This window comes from Thermobia domestica, chromosome 6 (genome assembly GCF_964235325.1).
Source record: "Thermobia domestica chromosome 6, izTheDome1.hap1.1, whole genome shotgun sequence".
Classification (NCBI taxonomy): Eukaryota; Metazoa; Arthropoda; class Insecta; order Zygentoma; family Lepismatidae; genus Thermobia; species Thermobia domestica.
The window spans coordinates 41627762-41650152 of record NC_137459.1 but is presented as its reverse complement, the minus strand read 5'-3'; the positions used below and the strand labels follow the sequence as shown (position 1 = coordinate 41650152).

Below are 22391 nucleotides of genomic sequence, written 5' to 3'. Positions count from 1 at the left end.
AAAACATTAAATCGACTGAAATTAGAGGAATTACCAACTCTGATAAAGTGGGAAATTTTCAAGAACGCGAGGGAATTCTGCAGTTCAACACGAAGCAACGACATCTATGTCATTGAGAGAAATGTGGATTAGATCTACAAAAGAAAATTTTAAGGAAATATTTCTAATATGTTTTATTACATACATTATCTGCGAACTCCAAATATATGAATCTATACTAAGTATCACCGTATAGATAGAGCAAAAAGTGGAAATTACCGATGGAAAAGGACGAATTGGCAGCACGATCGTAGTGTAAAATCGTCTTTACCGTAGAACAGGTTTAGTTGACGTAAGACAGCAAATAGCTCAGTTAGTTAAAGCAAAAAGCCTGTAAACTTCAGGTAGCTGGTTCGAAACCCATACAAGTGCAATTGTCACTTTTATTACTATTGTTATTTTATTTATTTTTTATGTGGGAAAGAATCAAATTGTAACATATGTGTAAAACTCATGACGATACCAAAAAAAGAAAAAAGTGTCGTTGTCGCACTTGCATTAGTGTCCCTAATTTTTGTTTGCTAACAGTTACGTAATTATTTCCCATGTGCTCACTGCTCACTACATGCTCACTGGTGCATAACGAATATTTTCCAGTAAATGTTAATTCCAATTTGGAGAATTTTATAAAGTTTCACAATGTTTATCACTAGATAGTCTTCTATCTACTTTTTTGGACACTTTGATAACAGATTTCCCTATTAAATGTTTAATTTTCCTTATATATATTTAATTACGGAAAAGTTTTACAATGTATTTGTTTTAAATTGAAATTGTTTTGAATTTACCACATGAGGTAACTAGCCCGAAGGAGCAGAACTGCAGTAGCTTATATTCTACGTAAAAGCAATCTATTGTGGAATGATGATGCTTCTTACCTCCAGCACATAATCTTTACGTTAGAGAGTCAGATGGAGAAAAATCCTGGTTTTTCCTCCCCTATGACCACCCATCTTAAACCTCTACATACCATGGTTCTTACACAATTTCGGTGCTCCAAAGATATTCATATAATAATAATAATAATAATAATAATAATAATAATAATAATAATAATAATATTCCTGAATATGCCATCCTTACCTAATGTAGTAACCTTAGACATCTTAGTTTAAAATGCTTTCTTTAGTAATAATTTGAGCCACCATGTGGGAGGCGGCACGACGTTTTTTTGCCCCTCTCATTTCAGTAGCCCAACAGACAAGGACAACGTTACGTAATTTCTGATAAGCAGGGCAGACAAAATGAATAAGAAATATATTATCCTCTCCCCCTTCATGATTGGAATATCACGTAGCATTTTTTATTGAGTTGAGTTGATTTTGAGTTTAACGTCCCGTTCAGCAGCGAGGCTATATGAGACGTGGACCTACTGATTAACGTGGAATCCGAACCACATGAGCTCCCACCGGGAATCGAACCCGGGTCTCCCACACCAGAATTTTTTATTCTACCGAAGATCGCCCTGTGCGGTTAGGGGTAGGTAACTAAAGAGATACCTAATACATAGAGCCCCTTGATTGTAATATTACCGCTTCTTTATTTGTTCGAGGGAGCTCCTACACAACCAAGGGTGACAAAAAGAATAGGAAAAGTGTCTATTGATTCTAATGGCTGATCCAGCACGGAGTCCTGGGGGGGGCGGTGAAGTGAAGGATTCTTTTGATGATGTGAAGCTGTCACAAATTACCACTTGACTAAACTAAACATAATAGTGTGGTTAACCGGAACCCAGTCAGTTCAAATTGATGTAAAAGTTTAATTATTTACTTCATATTAAAGTTTTGGTTCCAAATGAGAATTTCAGTCCGAGTGGTCAATGATCAAATCTCGGTGGGCTCTTCGGTGTAGAGGCTTTGACTCCCTTATGGGAAAAGGCAAAACTATTAAAATTCTTAAAACTTTCAAAGTTTTCGTCTATTTTAAAGGAATTTTTGGCTTTATATTAAAGTGTTTGTTCCAAATGACAATTCCAGTCCGAGTAGACAATGATCAAATCTCGGGGGACTCTGCAATATAGGAAAAATAATGACGTCTATATCGTGATCCTATTGGTGACATCGCGAGTCATGGCCTAAATATAGCACAAAGTAAACATCAAATGCTGTCGGCTCTTGTAGCTGAGTGAGCTAGCGCAACATGCTAGTAAGGAAGATTGGGTTTCGCGTGGGTTCAAACCCTGCCTACGTAGAGTTATATTTATTATTTTTTTAAAAAAAGTTTATAACACTTCTTTCGTTAAAAAAGATTAAAAATAATATTCAAAAAGTGATTTAACGATTATTTTTTAAAATTTTCATTAAAATAAGTTTGCCCTTGAATTATACAGATCCATAGCAAAAGTTAGTAGTAAAAGTAGTATTATTAGTAGTAATAGTAGTAGGAACGGGTTAGAATGCAATTCAGCATTGATTTGTTTCCATGCGATGTTGCCAAACGTAACACGCTTACAATGCCTTCTGGCTAGGCCTTAGTGTGTCTCGAAAATATGCTTGTGTTCGGGATGAAGTTCCAAGGTTCAGCATTGACTAGGAGTTTTTGCTATTAATATCCCTTCTAACAATATTGGCAGTGGACAAAATTTAGACCGTGTTGAAGCTTTTTGCTCCTTAATTAGGTATTTTACTTTATTATTTAACGAATATATTTGTCAGCAGGCACGTATGCAGGAATTTATTTCGGGAGGGGTCCAAATCTATCTGGGGGGTCCGACATCAATATTAGGATAAATTATAATAAAATTTTTGAAAATAACCCCCAAAATTAGGTTAAATTTACAGAAAAGTTGGGATTTCAGAGGGGGTTCGGAGCCCCTGAACCCACCCCTAAATGCGTCCTTGTTTGCCAGTAATGTTTTCTCATTTTGGAACCCTCAGAAACTTCGAATATATAAAGGAAAACGCGCTATTTTCGATAAAGTATCACTTCAAGGAGACGCGACATTTTTATTGCACATGGTGGTACCCCACCTTAATAAGGGCAAGAATTCCTTTACTTTGGTTCTCTGCCATTGCGCTCTATCGAAAGGTTAGGTTTGTAAAATATACTCCTAATAACAAACGTGTTTGTCAGAGAACCGTGATACTGAACAGAGCTCCACAGAAATGCATGCTGAACTTTCGTTTATAGCTACCCTTTGGTGTTTTTTGCCCTCAAGATCAATCGAGTGGTAACTCAGTTCAGTCCCTGTTCTTAAGCCGTGTTCGTATTACTTCGAACAGTTTTGACGTGTGTTTTACAACCACCATATGAACAGACAGTCAGGGCAAATCATAGCATACAATACATTTAAGCAAGTATATTTGTCGCGAAATTATTATACACGTTACCCAAAGACTCTTAATATATGAATCTATACATTTATTTATATAGATAAAGCAAACAGTGGAAATTACCTATCGAAAGAATAAATTAACAGCACGATCATAATAAAAAGCATGCCTCGCAATATAACAGACTTCTTTCGCGTAAGAAATCGAAACTCAGATGGTCAGAGCAACTAGTCTGTACGAATTAGGTTGTTAGTTCGAGCCTAATACGAGTAAGGGTTTTTATTACTATTGTTTTTCTCTTTTTTTATGTGAGGAAAAATCAAATTGTAACATCGCGCTATCAAATGTATTTGGTTAGGTAACTTTGTCTTAGCTAAACTTTAAATATCAGTAACCGTCGAAATTATTTCACTAACCGATCAGTTACTGAACATTTCAAACACGTCAAACCATTGGCATAACATGAAGGTTAACCTCACGTCCGCAGCCCTTAGTTATGCATCCATACTTTCAGGGGCGGACCAAGGGCCGGGCAATCCGGGCGACTTCTCGGGGCGCCAGTCAGAGGGGCGCCAAAACGAGCCTCAAAAAGTAAATTTTATAATTTGTTTCCTACTGACTTTTTTGGTTTATATTCTTGTAAAGTAGCAGCAATTACATAATCTTTTTCCATTTCACCATGGAAGAAGAGAGTTTCATAGCACTAAGGGGACTGTATCGACAAATGGAGAGATGGCATGTAGAATAAAGAGTGGATGGGGAGTAAGTATTGTTTGTTTCTTTGCTTGAGTTTAGCGTTCCACGGTTATGCCTTAATTGCCAAAGGAGATGTGGATACTGATTATAGTGAAATCCGAACCACGTTTATCGTTCAACAGTAACCCACCGGGAATTGGACCCGGGACCACAGAGGGCAGGCGTGCTAGCCACTAGACCAAGCTGGGGGGCGGTGTTCGTATTGTTTATAGCAGGCCATATTCTTTGTGAAGTTTTCCTAGGTAATGAATGTCTTTTTGAAAAATGGGTTTAAACTATTAAAAACACTAGGATAGAATGTAAAATATAGGCTAGTACTAGGTGGGAGCGCGCCAAAAAGTTACTTTGCCCAGGTGAAAATTTGGCGTGATACACCCCTGCGTACTTTCTATATATTTTTTTGGATTGCAGCTTGTGCGGCCCGCGCTACAGGGTTGTGGGGGGCGCTATTTAGGCCAATGCTTCGAACGTAATTTAATAACTGTTTCAGAAATTCAACCATCAGCGTGGAAACGGGGGCTGTGGCTAAGTATAAGGAGGATCTGATGTTTCCTAAGTATGTTCCTTTCAGAAAGTTTGCTATTTCTTTAACGGTGTTGTAAATAAACATACTCATCGTTATTAGCCCGACACCAAACCATCCTGGACAAATCCCTCTAGAGCAACGATCGGCAAAAAGTTATTCTGGCTAATTTTATAAGTCATTCAAGGGTGAAACACTTGTTAACGAAAGCAATGCTGTGTATACACTGCCATGCTTCTGACAAAATATAAAGTGTTTTGTAATCTTTAGACACTTTTCCTATTCTTTTTGTCACCCTTGGTTGTGTTGGGCGCCCTAGAACAAATAAAGAAGCGGTAATATTACAGCCAAGGTGCGCTATAAATATATTACGTATTTCTTTTGTTACATAACAATAACCGCCTAGAGCCATCTTCGGTAGAATAAAAAATGCTACGTGATATTCCACTCACGGAGGAAAGGATGTTCTAAATATATTTCTTATTCGTTTTGTCTGCCCTGCTTGTCAGAAATTAAATACTTTCTTTTGGAAGATGCTGAAAATAGAGGGGGGAAATAAAACGTTGTGCCCATCCTAATTTTAAATTTTGTTATGTGGTTGTTCAAATTATTACTAAGGAAAGCACTTTAAACTAAGATGTCTAAGGTTACTACATTATGTAAGGGTGGCATGTTCAGGAATAATAATAATAATAATAATAATAATAATTATTATTATTATTATTACTATTATTATTAAATATGAATGTCTTTGGAGAGCCGAAATTATGTGACACGAATCATTACATGTAGAGCTTTAAGATGAGTGGTCATAGGGGAGGAAAAAACAGCATTTTTCTTTCTGACTCTCTAACGTAAAGATTATGTGCTGGAGGTAAGAAGCATCATCATTCCACAATAGGTTGCTTTTACGTAGAATATCAGTTACTTGAGTTCTCCTCCTTCGGGCTAGTTACCTCATGTGGTAAATTCAAAACAATTTCAATTTGAAACAAATACATTGTAAAACTTTTCCGTAATTAAATATATATAAGGAAAATTAAACATTTAATAGGGGAATCTGTTATCAAAGTGTCCAAAAAAGTAGATAGAAGACTATCTAGTGATAAACATTGTGAAACTTTATAAAATTCTCCAAATTGGAATTAACATTTACTGGAAAATATTCGTTGTGCACCAGTGAGCATGTAGTGAGCAGCGAGCACAGGGGAAATAATTACGTAACTGTTAGCAAACAAAAATTAGGGACACTAATGCAAGTGCGACAACGACACTTTTTTCTTTTTTTGGTATCGTCATGAGTTTTACACATATGTTACAATTTGATTCTTTCCCACATAAAAAAATAAATAAAATAACCATAGTAATAAAAGTGACAATTGCACTTGTATGGGTTTCGAACCAGCTACATGAGGTTTACAGGCTTGTTGCTTTAACTAACTGAGCTATTTGCTTTCTTACGTCAACTAAACCTGTTCTACGGTAAAGACGATTTTACATTACGATCGTGCTGCCAATTCGTCCTTTTCCATCGGTAATTTCCACTTTTTGCTCTATCTATACGGTGATACTTAGTATAGATTCATATATTTGGAGTTCGCAGATAATGTATGTAATAAAACATATTAGAAATATTTCCTTAAAATTTTCTTTTGTAGATCTAATCCACATTTCTCTCAATGACATAGATGTCGTTGCTTCGTGTTGAACTGCAGAATTCCCTCGCGTTCTTCAAAATTTCCCACTTTATCAGAGTTGGTAATTCTCGTAATTTCGGTCGATTTAATGTTTTTTGCTTCTAATTTATTTATTTTAAGCTAATATCTAACACAAATATTAAAAACGGGCTTGTTATTAACGTTTCCTGCTGGGGAAACCTTCCGAAATTTCGAACATATAAAGAAAACAGAGATATTTTCGAAAAACTTCAAAATAAAGAGACGCGTCATTTATTTTTCTCACAGTTGTACATACACTCTACAATTTGAACGAAACTTGCATATGTGGGTATAGAGGGCACAACTCGAAGGTCCCAGCACACCAGATACCGCGGAGGAAAGGCAAGCAGTGGTATCTACAGGAATAGTGGTAGTAGTTTGAAGGTCGTCAAACAACACAACAAGTTTGGTTTTGTGTGAAAATCTACCGTATATGGATCACAGTCTACAATGCCAGTATAACGCAAAAAAAAAAACTTATGCAATTCAATGATTTAGAGCTTGGCTATTTACTGGAGTACGAGGGGTCGAATAGTAGTGCAGCAGAACTGCAGCTTCAAGGATTGTAAAATGTCTTGGGTCCAATAGTAGTGTAGGTTATGAAGGGCAAAGGGTTTCCACAACAGATGGGTCCTCACTGCCTCTGCAACACACAAGGGAACACCTGGACATATCGATCGCTAAGGCTGCATAAACTAACACGACGGCAACTACTATAGTACAATCAGAGCCATCGTGATTCCATGTGAGCAAACGAATACTAAACAACCAAATATTGGAGGCAGATTACATTCCTGCATTCCTCTATTAAAATCACATCACGAATCTGTTCATCCCCAATAACGTCATTGGGTATGTTGACTCAGACTGCAACAGGGAGAAGAACGGGGAATGGTAGTGTTTAGGGAATATAATTGTTTCTGTCCTTAGCACAGTATAGATCTGCGTGCTCGTAGTTGTGTATATAGGAGGGAAATTCCAGCGTGTGCTTGCACTTGCCGCACAGGACCAAAACTATGTATTATATTATGGGGGCGATAAGCCACATATCTTGCCTCTTGTCGTCATTCACGGGAATATGAACCATGTGCCATACATTTATGACATAATTAATACTGATATTATCTGGACACTGTTGAGGATAGTGTCTTCCCGTTTCGCCTTATGCCTGTTTTCATGACTTCAGGCTATGATGTTAAGATAGCGTATGTTAATTTGATTGTAAGGTGAAACGGAAATTCCCCTTTGGCCTTTCTCCGTTTCGCCTTACACCAGAGAAGGGAATTTTCAGATTATGATAGGGAAATTTAGTCTCATTTGGCAAAACATTTGTAAGGCTAGTAATATTCACGTTTGAATATTCATCGTATAATCAAACTAAGTATTGAGAGTAATGTATTATTTTCGTTAATGTTTTAAAAAAGTTTAATTAAACTTTAATTCAAAGTAAGTGAGGTATGATTATGTTATGAATATTTTGGCCAATAGTTTAGCAAAGACTTTTAATAAAATGTTAGCTCAACAAATACACAGAAATAAACATAAGAGTAAATATACCGTAAATACGGCTTCGACGGACTACCTGTGTCTTCTACAAACATACTGTATAGTATACACTGAAGCAATTGCTCTCGGAGCCATGTATAAAGGTAAACAAGAAAGTTCTGTCGCTTTTTGTGACGGTCTGTGTTCAATTGGCCTTCACACCGTGAGTTGAATGCGAATAGAGATAAGGTAAAGGTCAGTTGTTGGTGTGGAAATATTCAACATACTACCTAGTTGTGGCAGTTAAATTACACCGTGAACTCGTGTAAGGACAGAGTGAACATGGGACCTCCACACAGCGTCATAAGGACGTGTGTTCTGTACGAGTTCAAACTGGGATCAAACGCCTCTGCAGCGGGGCGATAGATATGCCAGGCCTTTGGTGAGGGTGTAGTAGCTACGCGAACAGTGCAGCGGTGATTTAACAAGTGTAAGGACTGTGACAAAACGCTCGAAGACACACCACGTGGCGGAAGACCAATACATGTAGAAAATGAAGATCTTCAGGCAGAAATTGAGGCGAACAGTGGCCAGACATATGAGGAACTGAGACTACAATTCAGTGTGAGTGGAGAAACCATTCGGAAGCACCTCCATCAATTTGGGAAGCACTACAAGTTAGGTCGATGGGTCCCACATGATTTGACTCCGGGACAGAAGGCAACGCGAGCAGACATCTATGCTTCTTTGTTGTCTCGTCTGAGGAAGAAGCCATTTCTGGACAGAATATTGACATGTAATGAGAAGTAGGTTCTGTACGAAGCTCTACGACGCCGTCATCATTGGTTAGCATCCCATGAACCGGTTCCAAAACAGCCGAAACCAGCACTGCACCAAAATAAGATCGTACTATGTGTTTGGTAAACTACCCGCTGCATCTTTTATCGGGAACTGCTACCAGTTGGTCAGAACATCATAGCAACTATGTACTGTCAGCAGTTGAGCCGTGTTCAAGAAAAACTCAAAACACCGGAGCCAGCACTTCTGAATCACAAAGAGGTATTTTTGTTACAGGACAACGCTAAATCCCACGTCGCTAGGATGACTTGGGACATCATTGTACGCCCTGGGTGGGAAACACTATTGCATCTGCCACACTCTCCGGACATTACACCGTCCGATTATCACCCGTTCCATTCCTTGGACAATCACCTTAGAGGACGCGAGTTCAAATCCCTAATAGAGGTGCCAAATGACTTGATACCTTCTTCGCTTCACGGCGCACCAAGTTCTACCGCGATGAAATCCATGGCCTTCCAGAAAGTTGGCAGAAGGTCGTCTATGCTGATGGGGTACAGGTACGTCTTAGGTGACATATCAATGTTTGAAGGTGTTGGGTGAAAAAACGACAGAACTTTCTTGGTTACCTTTATATTTGTTCCTCAAATAAGAAATAAGAAATTATAATAAGATAAGAAATGTACCTTGATCAAGTATAATAGCATTTTAAATTATACGTTATGCTTTTATTGTTAGTTATATATTTAATTCTACGTATGTGGTTAATACTTTAATGCTTGCTTATTTTAGACTTAAGAACAGTGAAATTGATGCAATTTCATATATTGATCCTGTTTCACATTATATCCACACATAGAAACTTGATATACTATTTTGAGTGTTATAATAAAATTTATGTTCTTGTAAGATATTTGAGTTTAATTTGTCTGAAATAGAAGAGAGGTTGTAGTTGAGAATAAAAAAAATTCCTCTTTGTTACAGATACGGAGTGATAATTTCGTTGTATGTTTTAAGGCGAAACAGGAAAAGGCCAAACGGGAATTCCTGTTCCGCCTTAAGATAACATTCTTATTGGTTGTCTGTCAAAATATATTTTGAGGGCATAAGGCGAAACGGGAAAAGGCCAAACGGGCATAAATCGTTGAGGATATTATCTTCTACCAGGATAACACGCATCCCCATACAGTCAGGTGAACCTGGCGTGCTCTACTGCTACTCTCTGCACTTAAGCCCTATCGAACACGTGTGGGATATGATGAGAGGAACCTGACAGCTAGATGAGCTCTGAAATGGCCATTGCCTAGCTGCACCAATATTCACAGCGACTGTAGAATAACACACTCTAGAGCAGCGTTTCCCAACCGGTGTGCCGCGAATGGGCCGCTGGTGTGCCGCGAGGAAATCGAAACAAATTATTAATTCTATAGGAATCAAATTGCAAGACATAGGGGAAAATGTATATTTGTATTTCACATTACTATGAACCTCTACTATAAATCTACAATTTTAAGTTTCATACTATGTTACTTTTCTGTACATTTTTAATGTTGGAAAACGTATTTATCTTTGTCATGACCATTATTGCTTCTTTATTGTTGCAGACTATTTCGTAACTTGAAATTTTAACATATCATTCAATAAATTCAACAAAGCAAATATGCATACAAATTACCTACATTTGTGCTTTAAAAGTATAGGAGATTGTTTATTTATTCGTTATTTAGTGATCTTCCCTTTTAGTTAAAGGTTAGATACAGTTTTCGAAAGAGAAAGTGTATTTTTAAAAACCCGAGTCCTATATATTTACAATATATATATATATATATATATATATATATATATATATATATATATATATATATATATATATATATGGGTGTGCCGCGAGAATTCAAGTTACACCTATAGTGTGCCGCAAATTGAAAAAGGTTGAGAAACGCTGCTCTAGAGAGACATCCAACATCTGTATGAACATATAGGAAAAGCTGTTTGTGTTGCAATTCGAGATGGTTACCCGTATAATAATGTGAGCACTATATGATTTTTGGGTACTCTGTGTAACATGTTTCAGACATCGATGTAGGTTATGTGGGATCACTACCAGCTACCATATCTTCTTCTTTGCGAACATCACACCAGATCTGTGAATCTCTACTGGGTATTGGAAAATACACTTCGAACAGGGAATTTATGTACTTTATAAACACTACTCTGTTTTTTTTTTTTTTTTCCTGTCTAGGTTTTGGTATACTTCGTTCCTTCATTTCGAAGAGAAACCTAGCAGAAGGAAGCTGTGGGACGTGCAGAGAAATTATTTTGCTTACTAGGGATGGCCACATTTTTTCGAAAAATGGAAAACGAAAAATTTTTCAAAAAAAAAAACGAAAAACGAAAAATTTTTCGAGAAAACGGAAAACAAAAAAATTTTTCGAAGCAGCGAAAAATGGAAACTTTGCCGAGAAGCGGAAAACGGATAATTTTCGTAAAACAAACAGTTCATTTCATTTGTTAAGCCGTACAAACTACAGTATACTATGCATACGTATAGATAATCTTATAGGGTTCTCCCGTTTCCTCCCACTTTCTTCATTCCACCATTTTCACTCATCTCTCATCATCACCGTCTCCTTTAGCCTAACCGGCATAAGCGTAAAACAGCTTTTTGCAATCAATCCAGCGTCCCAAGAATACAATCCACTTTCTCCTTTAACCCTCTATTTGTTCCGAAAGTGTTCAAATTAACCATTTCCGGTTTTAACACATGTCGCGATAAAACAAAACTTGTAATAGATAGCGACAAGCAATTTTTCTGCAATCGATTCAGGGTTTTAAGAGAACATATCACCATAACCTGCACCACTCGTCTGAAACCGGAAATTCTTGAAATTGACTAGACCCTACTACTTTCGGTTTCAATACTTATATTCGTTATAAAAGATATCGATAAGAGGTTTTCTACAATCGATTCAGCGTCCTAAGAATAGATTTCATCTCCTCCCTTAACCCTCTATTCCAGCCGGAAGTGGTTCAAATTAGCCATTCCTGGTTTCAATCTTTATCGTCACAGAACAAAAACGATAAGTGATAGCTAATAATGGCTTTTTGATACACATTCAGCACCCAAGGAACAGATTCTATCTTTGATCTTATTAATTTATTTTCAACCAGGAGTTTTAGTTGTGCTACTTGTTGTACTGGAAATTTTGAGTATTCAATTTGCATAGAGTGGAAGTCTACTGTAGTTTTACACTGTGAAACGAAACTCATTTGTTTCTCTACTAAAACAGAAAGTGCGAGAAATGTATCACAACTCCCGGCTTCAGTATTGAACACCATAGAGCAAGCATGGTAATAGTTAGGGAGAAGCATGAATTCAGTACCTTGGGAATAGACTATCTTCAAGTTTTATCCTGTGGTAGAATTTTACCACCACTTCTAATTTCAATAGTAATCACCATAAAGCAAAAATGATAAGAGATTAGGAGATAATTTTTCTTATATGAATCCAGGATTCGAAGATTGTCATATCGATCTCTATCCCTCTATGTAAACCGGAAATGGTGAGAAACTACAATTCCCAGTTTCATAGTAAAGAAAAAAAAAACGATAGCTGGAAGCAGTTTTTGATATGGATTCTGTGCCACAATGGAAGTTTCCATTTCTAAGTTTAATGCAACCGAAAGTGAAAAATACTTACTAGATCTCCGATGATATTTATTCTCATAGAGCGAGAGAGATACTAGGAAGCGACAAACGTTTCTTTTAAATATATAATTTCATAATCCCAAGAAAAGATTTCAAGCCCTGTCCACTGGTCTAGTGGCTAGCGCGTATTCCTTTGATGCACAGGGTCTCTAGTGGGGAAAGCATTGCACATGTTACGGTGGTTCGGATTCCACTTTAAAATGTAGGTCCACGTCTTGTATAGTCTCGCTCGATACTGAAAAGGGACGCCGAACTTAAATATTTCGTTTTAGTAGTATTCTTCTACTGAAATTAGTAGCAGTAAAAACTAATACAAAAACTAATAGACCCTCCTGTTTAAAAATTGAATTCTCGTTTGATGAGATTATTATATAGTCAGATACTTAGTTCTCTGTCCTACCGTATATAAAACATCTTTAGAACACACAAACCATTCAATAGTATTTTGTTAATATTAAATTGCCTATTTTTGAAAGCAACCAAATTGTTTTTGATACTGAGTTAGTTAGTTATAAAAAAAATAAGAGAAATTAATGGGAGATCTTAGTGAAAAGTCTTTAGAATCATTATCAGTACATAAAATCACTTTATGTTTCATATTTTGCTAAAATAAATTTATTAAGAGTTGCTTGATATTATAACGATCAGTGTATACAGGAACCTTCTTTTTGGTAATTTGTTAATCTTTTTTTACATTATAAAATATATTGTCCATAACGCATCAATAATTACTATTAGTAAATAATTATATTTTAAAATTCTGTAAAATATAAATTTTACATTGTTTACCTTTGATAATTATTATTTCTAATTTATATCCCTGTAGAACCGAGAACCAAAGTTCTGTACATCACAATATTTCGTGCTGAGTTCGCACGCGTACCAGGCTCGTCAAAGTCTATGACCATATCAACTTTGGCTAATATCGGATGAGTTTAACGCCTTTTAGATAATGAAATTTCTTAATGATTTTACTAAGTTCAATCCCAAATTTCCTGGACAATATTTTGAGAACCAAAAGCCCATACTTCATAATATTAACCATGTATGCTAAACGAGTTAAAGTCTATAACTGCACAAATTTAAGTCACGATTAAATGATTTATGTTGATAATATGCGTTATATCGACGGAAATTCTTTTGATATTTAATGGTCAAACCTAACTTTGTTGGTCAATAACTCGGGAATCAAAAGTTTGATTACCATAATATTACATATATAAAAGTAACCAAGAAAGTTTTGTCACTTTTGTGGTGGTCTATGTTCCTCACACCGTGAGTTGAATGTGAATGGAGATAAGGTGAAGATCAGTTGTTGGTGTGGGTATATTCAACATACTACCTGGTTGTGGCAGTTCAGTTACACCGTGAACGTGCGTAAGGACACAGTGAACATGGGAGCTCTACAGAGCGTCATAAGGGCGTGTATACTGTATGAGTTCAAACTGGAGTCAAACGCCGCTGCAGCGGGGCGTAAGATATACCAGGCCTTTGATGAGGGTGTCGTGTCTACGCGGACAGTGCAAAGATTGTTTGACAAGTATAAGGACGGTGACGAAACACTCGAAGACGCACCACGTGCCGGAAGACCAACACATGTACAAAATGAAGATCTTCAAGTACAGGGACGGCATTAGTGGTGGGCAAGGGTGGGCGACTGCCCACCCGATGGATGGCCTCGGCCACCCATCCGCCCACCCCAACAGAAGTAGAGTAATGAAGGTGACATCCTGTACTTCAAAGGCAATAGCCATTACTTTGGATTGTAATGTAAAAGGTTCTAGGACTCTGTTTAACTCTGCAATGAACAATGATTTTAAGACAGATACTTGTAGCAATATAATGATGCCAAAAGTCGTGATTAACCTTTAAGTTACGCAGGCTTTAAATTCCAGGACATCGTGAACTACGAAGCCATTTAAACCAATTTGGTAGGGTTGGAAGAAAATGTAAAAAAAAAAAAAAGTCACTCGTAATTGCCGCAGACATAAAAAAAAATTTTTGTTACTTAATATCTACTTGAATTTCAGTTATTGACATATACGTGATTTTTATTGTTTTATGTATTATTAGTATTGTTGTTACTGTAAAGTTCCTTTTAACAAAGAAACGCGATTTTTTGAAAGCTAAAATTAAGGAAATTGAAGATAAGAGTAAAAATTAAAACATCCGGGACATGTATAAATGGATCAGCGAATTTAAGAAAGGCTGTCAACCTCGTGTTTAAATATTAAAAAAATCTGACGGTACAGTTCTCACTGATACGGATAGCATCTTAAATAGATGGAAAGATTTCTTTGACGATTTGCTTAACACGCAACCAAAAACTAGTGTATGTGGAGAAAAGGAGATACACACCACAGAACCGTATATTCCAGAACCCAACCGAATAGAGGTAGAAACAGCTATAAAGAAATTAAAGAAACACAAATCTCCGGGTGTAGATGAAATTCCGGCTGAGTTAATTGGAAGGCAAAATTTGTGGAACAAGATACACAAACTCATCCACCTTATCTGGAAAAAGGAAGAATTGCCACAAGAGTGGAAAGCATCAATCATTGTTCCAATTCACAAGAAAAGCGACAAAACTGATTGTAATAATTATCGGGGCATTTCTCTTCTGTCAACATCCTATAAAATCCTTTCAAATATTCTATTAGCAAGATTGACCCCATACGTAGACACAATTATTGGAGGTTATCAGTGTGGATTTAGACGAAATCGATCAACTATCGACCAAATATTTACCATTCGCTAAATACTCGAAAAAAAATTGGGAATACAATACCCCGGTACATCAACTATTTATTGACTTTAGAAAGGCGTACGACTCGGTTAGGAGAGAAACATTATACAACGTTCTTACAGAACTTGGAATACCGAGAAAGCTAATTAGATTAATTAAGATATGTTTAAATGAATCCCAAAGTAAAGTCCGGGTAGGAAAATTTTATCCACGAGCTTTCACGTCGAAAATGGCCTGAAACAAGGAGATGCGTTGTTGCCATTATTATTTAACTTCGCTCTGGAATACGCTATAAGGAAAATCAAAGATAGCAACCAGGGCCTACAGTTGAACGGTATTCACCAGGTTATGGCATATGCTGATGATATAAATTTAATAGGGGATGATAGGAGAACAATAGAAAGAAATGCAGAGATCTTATTAAACGCTTGCAGGGACATGGGTTTAGAAGTAAATGCAGTGAAAACTAAATACATGGAAGTGCGTCGGGACCGGAATACAGCAAATTATGGACGCGTTAAAATATTATATAATACTTTTGATAAAGTGGATAGTTTCAAATATCTAGGATCAGCATTAACAGAGGAAAATCATATTCACGAAGAAATTAAATGTCAAATAAAGCAGGGAATTCGTGTTACTATTCGGCTCAAAATCTCTTGTCGTCGCGAATTCTGTCGAGGAATTTGAAGCTTAAAATATATAAAACAATAATCATGCCTGTTGTTCTGTATGGTTGCGAAACATGGTCGCTTACTCAGAGGGAAGAACATAACTGAAAGTATTTGAGAACAAGATCCTGAGACGAATATTTATATCCAAGAGGAACCGGAATGGGGAATGGCGGAAACTTCATAACGAGGAACTACATAATTTATACCCAGCATTGTTAGGGTCGTCAAGTCTAGGAAGCTTAGGTGGGCGGGTCATGTAGCTAGAATGGAAGAAAGTAGAAACGCTTTCAAAGTCTTGACTGGAAGACCAATCGGAAAACGACCATTAGGAAGACCTAGGCGCAGATGGGAGGATAATATTAAGATGGATCTCGCAGAGATTGGAATACAAAGTAGAAAGGGGCCGCGGTGGCTCAGTGCTAGAGCGTTCACCTCTGGTGCTTGGAGTCTCGGGTTCGATCCCCGCCCCCGCCAAGTGAACTTTGTGGTGGACAAACACCGTGTGCGTGGGTTTTCTCGGGGTTCTTCCGTTTCCTCCCACTTTCTTCATTCCACCATTTCATTCATTACTCATCATCACCGTCTCCTTTAGCCTAACCGGCATAACCGTGGGACGTAAAACTCAAAGATTTCATTTCATTTTACAAAGTAGAAACTGGATGCAGTTAGCTAAGGTAGAAGTCAGTGGAGAGGTTTTGTGAACGCGGCATTGTACCTCCGGGTTCCATAGGTCATAGAGTGAGTGAGTTAGTAAAGTTCCTTTTACGAAAGAAAACTAAAATGTCTCCCCCGCCCCTCCTCAAATATACTGATAGGAGGAATATGTGTTTATTATTCCTTGAATTCCGTTATTTGACATCACAATCCATGTAAACCTTCCTTTCTAATTCCAGTTTTTACTCCAGGAGAAATAACACGAAAAAAATAAAACTTACATGGTGTATCTAGTTTTAAAGGGGGATTTCCCCATCATTCCAGATAATTCGCAAATTGCTGTAGACCAATAAAGTTAGCACGGCTAAAATTGCTAATATTGTTTCCCCTCGGATGGTGTCAGTGATGCCAATTCCTTCAGAGCCGTTTTCCCTTCACAAGCTTCAGAATTTCCCTTTTCCGGACTAAATTTCCCTTCATCCAAACCGTTCAAGTACTGTATTTACTAAACGCATTTACCAATAAAACAAGCTACCAATCATGTTTACACCATCATGGTGTAAACATGATTGGTAGCTTGTTTTATTGGTCATGAGTATAAGTGACTTGCTTTTATTCGAGCTTATTTAATTACACATTTCCGTATTTTGTTTCTCCATTAGCAGTACAGGATGCTTGTGTTAATCCAAACCCACCGTAATCCGAAACCTGCGCTTGTCCGAATAACATTTAACCGGCGGGGTTGATATTTTTAGACTGGTTGCTCAAATAGAAACAGTTGTGAATTATTGGACTAGATCAGGTTACTTTTCTTGAATACAAGACTGTTTCAAATGACTTTTGAATGCTTAATTACATATACGGCACTGTACATGTTTTAGATTACAACTAAACCTTGACAAATATTCGTTTGTAACTGGCTTTGTGGCTTTTGAGTACTCCCTTTTTACGCCAAACAATTTAATAACCCAAACAGCTCAAACAAATATTCGGATTAACGCGCGCTTCCTGCTGTAGTTATCGAAGATTATTACTCTTCCACATTTTGCCCTCACAGTTACCATGAAAATAAACACATGCGAAATAATGTTACTCCTATTGACCTTCCAGTGTGCCCAGTGAGCCCTGGATTCGATTCCCAGTGGGAACACAAGTGATTTGGATCCTACTCTAGTTCCAGTTATTAGGACGTTATCATCATTACATGGAAGGCTATGGCAAGCCATCATGGGTTCACTTTGCCCAGGGACCTTCGGGCCAAAGATCGACCCTCGAACAGGACAATGCATCATCATAATGACCTTCTACTAATGGGTCATCGCGTCTTTTGTATATTACTGAGGTGTCGTCAATGATACTACACAGAAAATGACGGCTTCTAATGTACTATCTTCTTATGGTATTCAATTATTATTATTATTAAGTATTCTGCCTTTCGGCAGGTACTGGGACTAATGAGGATTTTTTATTTTTATTTCCAATTTTTAAATTACGGCCAGGAAATGTTTCTTCCACTTTTCTCGATCTTCAGCTTCGTCTTTTAACTCCTAATATTTTCTCCAACCTTTCAAATCACCCAACAGCTGTGTTCTCCTTCTTTCTATTCCTCGCTTTCCTTCCATCTTTTCTTCTATGGCGGTGTGGAGAAGACAATTTCTTCGCAAGATGTGTCTAATCTAATTGGCCTTGCTACGAAGGATTCTGGCTAAAAGTTTCATCTTCTCTCCTATCCGTTTTAAAACATCTTCGTTTGTTGCTCCTCTGTCCATTTTGTCTTATCCATCTTCCTCCAACACCACATTTCGAAGCTCTCTAAATATTTCTTCTCTAACTTCTGTAATGTCCAAGTCTCTGAACCATACAGTCCAATGCACCATAGCACTTGACCAACTTCTTCTAAGTCCAATATTGAGCCTGCTAGTTAAGAGTGATCTTCTCTTGTTGAACGCTTCTTTAGCTATGGCAATTCTTGACCTGATCTCTTTGGTGCAGTAAGCGTCTCTCGTCAAAATACTTCCCAGATAGTTGAAATTATCGACCTCTTCAAGTTCTCTTTGTTCTACTCTGATCCGTAAGGGCGTGTTTCTACGGGATATTCTCATAGTATTCAATATATAGTATGGCATTAAGTATCTTCGGAACCACTAACAAAATATTTTTTACCCGTTTATCTTAGGTTGCAGCTTGTGCGGCTATGAAGATAACATTTAGGGCAGTTATTCTAACACTTTCTGAGATAAGTAATGAAAATCGCAGTCGTTCTTCTATTGACGTCTATTGAGTGAAGTGAATTTTCAGCTTGTGTTCCATCTCAACTTGTTCACACTTTTTCTTGGAAAGTTGAAAAGATTGTCAGATTATCTACAAAACAAGGAGAGCACACTGGCTGATGCTCTTTTAGTTACGAAGAGCGTAGTGGATTATTTTACTGAAATTCGAAACAGAGTCGAGGAGTTCGAAAAAAATTGGAATGAGTCTTTGAGTCTTGCTGAAAATAACGGTAAGTCTCTAATGGGTCCAATATCTAGAACACGATCACTGCCCAATCATTTACGTCAGTATATTATGACTGAGCAAATGTCGGTTGAGGAAGAAAATATCCAATCCCAAGAAGACTACAGACTTAGGATATTTCTTCCTATACATGACAAAATACTTGCAGAAATGCATGAATAGGCGTTTTGCAGAAAATACAGGTATTCTATAAGTAGGGATGGGCACGAGTCGAGCTAAAACTCGACTCGACTCGAAACTCGATTCGAATTCGAGTCGAGTTGCGAGTCGAGTCAAAGGTAATTTTCTCGAGTCGAGTCACTGTTTTGAGGTCGAGTTTCGAGTCGAGTCGAGTTTGATACATGGCTCGCTCATTCAGCTCGTTTTAGCTCGTTTTGATATCATGACCTGACTAGACTGGAAAGAGAAAGCCATGAGAAATATAAGTAGTAATGTGGATTACTTTTAATGTTGCTCACGAGAGTGAACATTGCTCGCGACTCGTCTCGATAGCGAGACAATAATAGATTTTTACAACGAGACAGTCTCAAATGTCGTGAGCACCAATATAAGTAAATATTGTAGTTATTACTATCAAGACTGAGACCTGTACTGTCGAATTTTTGAGCCCAAGCAGAAGTCCAACCCAGGCAGTGATGTTAACCGGCTCAGCTCGATTCAATTGAGAGAACAGCTCGATTCGTCTCGGTTGGGATGATCCATCGGCTCGCCTCAATTCAGTCTGTAGCTTAAGCCGGTTTGGGGGGGGATGAGAAAACGACTCAGCTTAATTAAGCAATGGCTCGAGCCGTCTTGGTTGGGATGAGCCATCAGCTCAGTTCGGTTCGGCTCTAGTGAGCCATCAGCTCGAGCCGGCTCGCTTGAGGTGAGTCATTGGCTCAGTAGACATGACATGTTAACGTTTTTTCTGAGCTCGGCTCTGTGGTGAACAAGCCGTGAGCCGACCCATTTAAACCAATTGCAATTAGAGTCGGCACAAATAATGCAACATGATCAAATGGATTGAGTTTGTTTGTTCGCTAGCAGTCAGATGTCGCTTTTATTGAAGTGACTGTATATCTGGCTCAATGGGTCTTCTTGTATCTGGGCCCTCGTTTACAGAAATTCTTGGTTCGGCTGTGAAGAAGACTATTACGTAACTAAATTCTTGTATAGTCAAGGGTAAATTTCCAACTTGATAAGTTTCTTGTAAGCTATCTTGAAGAATTAATGGATAGAAGCAGTGATTAGTAGTTTTCGTTGGTTCAGGTGGGTAGGGCCATGAGTCCCTTTCCCCTCCTTTGGGTATGCTCGCACCGAAGAGAATTTTCATTGTATAATACTATACTGTTTTCAATCATTACGCAGGAAATTAAACTGATTCGAGGTCTACCAGCTTCTGGGTCAAGAGATGCCAAGGAATGCACTTTCTCTGGGAATGTAGTTTATGTCTTGGCAATTAATTTGGTGGGTCCTATAAACGTCATCACCCTCCCATCATCACCATCCTCCGGAATATAAACCAGGAACCTTGTGAACGATGTCCTTGTCTCTTAGACTTTAGGACTACCGAGGCAGTCAACTAGTTTTTAGTATTCAGATACAAACCGCCCATCTTTCATGTTTACAACATGGTGTAAAAATAATAATACTGTAATAATAATAATAATAATAATAATAATAATAATAATAATAATAATAATAATAATAATAATAATAAGAAGAAGAAGAAGAAGAAGAAGAAGAAGTTGTAGTAGAAGCAGTATCATTGATAAGAATTATGTTGTCTATGTAGGATACTTGAAGAGAGTATTTAGAACTACACACAAGATTTGGCTCGTTTTGGCTCGACTCGACTCGAAACTCGAAACAAATTCGAGTCGAGTTGAAGGAAATTTTTCGAGTCGAGCTGAAAGATATATGTTTGAATCCGAGTCGAGTTTCAAAGAACTCGCTCGTGCCCATTCCTATCTATAAGCAGTGGGATAAGCAGTCTTCACCCTAAAAGTGTACACTTCCTCTCATTTGAGAAAATTGAACCACTTGCACGTCATTAGAGATGTGATGTCGATAGTGTAGAGGTGGAACTGAAACTTCTCCCGAAAAGTTTGAAACGTTATGAGGAGGAAAAGCAATGCAAAATTGCCTCCGTTTCTCAAGTTTACTGAAATAATGGATGGTTTCATAATTGCTTTCATGAAATTCACAAATTAGCCGTAATTCTTGTCACCATTCCTGCATTTAGTTCACCATGTTAGCGTTCTTTCTCGTGTCTTAGACGGGTTAAAACATATCCAAGAAATCGAATGGCAAACGGTCGCCTAAGCAATCTTGTTTCCTCTCAGTAGAAAGAAAACTTGTAATGAATATTGCTGTAGAGGATGTGGTAAACGCATTCGATGCTGGACATAAAAATCGACGCATGTGCTAGTGCAACATGCTAGTAATGAAAAATGCTCTTCATTTATGTACAGGTATAAAAGTTTATTGTAAGCTTGTTCGTACCATGTGATCAGCCCTTTATAGTTTAACCCTACAACGGCCAACCTATTTTCCTAACATAAACAGCCAAGGTGAGTCCAATGGTCTCACACTGTTGAAATTTGATTATCAGATTTTATATTTTGTTATTGAGTGTAATTTCGTATAAGATTTTAAGTTTTTCCGACGGAACATGCAAGTATAACAACTAGGTATTCTTATAGTGTTTTCAAGCTCGTCAGTGTTGCCATCTGATGTAAAATTTTCGTGGAAATTAAAATTATTTTTCTTGTATTTTTCTTCTTAAAATTATTCCTCTTCTTCTCGTATTGTTTAAAAGCTAGTGTAATTATAAATTTTAGTAGAAACAACTTTTGCTAACTACTAGATTTTCAAGAAACGCTTTTCTCAAAGTACTGTAAGTTATTAGAAACTATATAAGTAATGCAATTGAAGGGGAGGATTCCAAAAGTGTCTGAGTCAATTTTGAAAAAAAAAATAAAATGAAATCTTTAAGTTTTCCGTCCCACGCTTATGCCGGTTAGGCTAAAGGAGACGGTGATGATGAGAGATGAGTGAAATGGTGGAATGAAGAAAGTGGGAGGAAACGGGAGAACCCCGAGAAAACTCACAAGCACGGTGTTTGTCCACCACAAAGTCCACACGTCGCAAGCTGAGATCGAACAAGGGACCCCAAGCACTGGAGGTGAACGCTCTATCACTGAGCCACCGCGCCCCCTTTGTGAATTTTGAGATATTGGTTCTATTAAGTTCCTCTTCAGCAACTTCGTATATTGAACAGGCTTCATGACAAAACTACATAAATCAAATTAGTTGTAGGCAAAAGAAAACTGAGTTATTGACCAAAATGTCCTTAGTCAACAGCATTCTCTGAAGTTATTTTGTGACTCATACCTACATTCACTTGTAAAACTTTTGTTATGGATGATAATTTCACCGTTATCTTACGAAACGTAGAGAATTAAAATTTTCTTTTACTCGTATGTAGATTACTTTTCTTTCACAGAAATAGAATGATGGAAA

The 22391-nt window shown here is 37.5% G+C and overlaps 1 protein-coding gene across 2 annotated transcripts in view; it reads right to left on the bottom strand.

Moving 5' to 3' along the window:
* Window positions 1-22391, bottom strand: part of LOC145687961 (uncharacterized) — a 104742-nt gene that overhangs the window by 47356 nt on the left and 34995 nt on the right. The window lies entirely within an intron of this gene.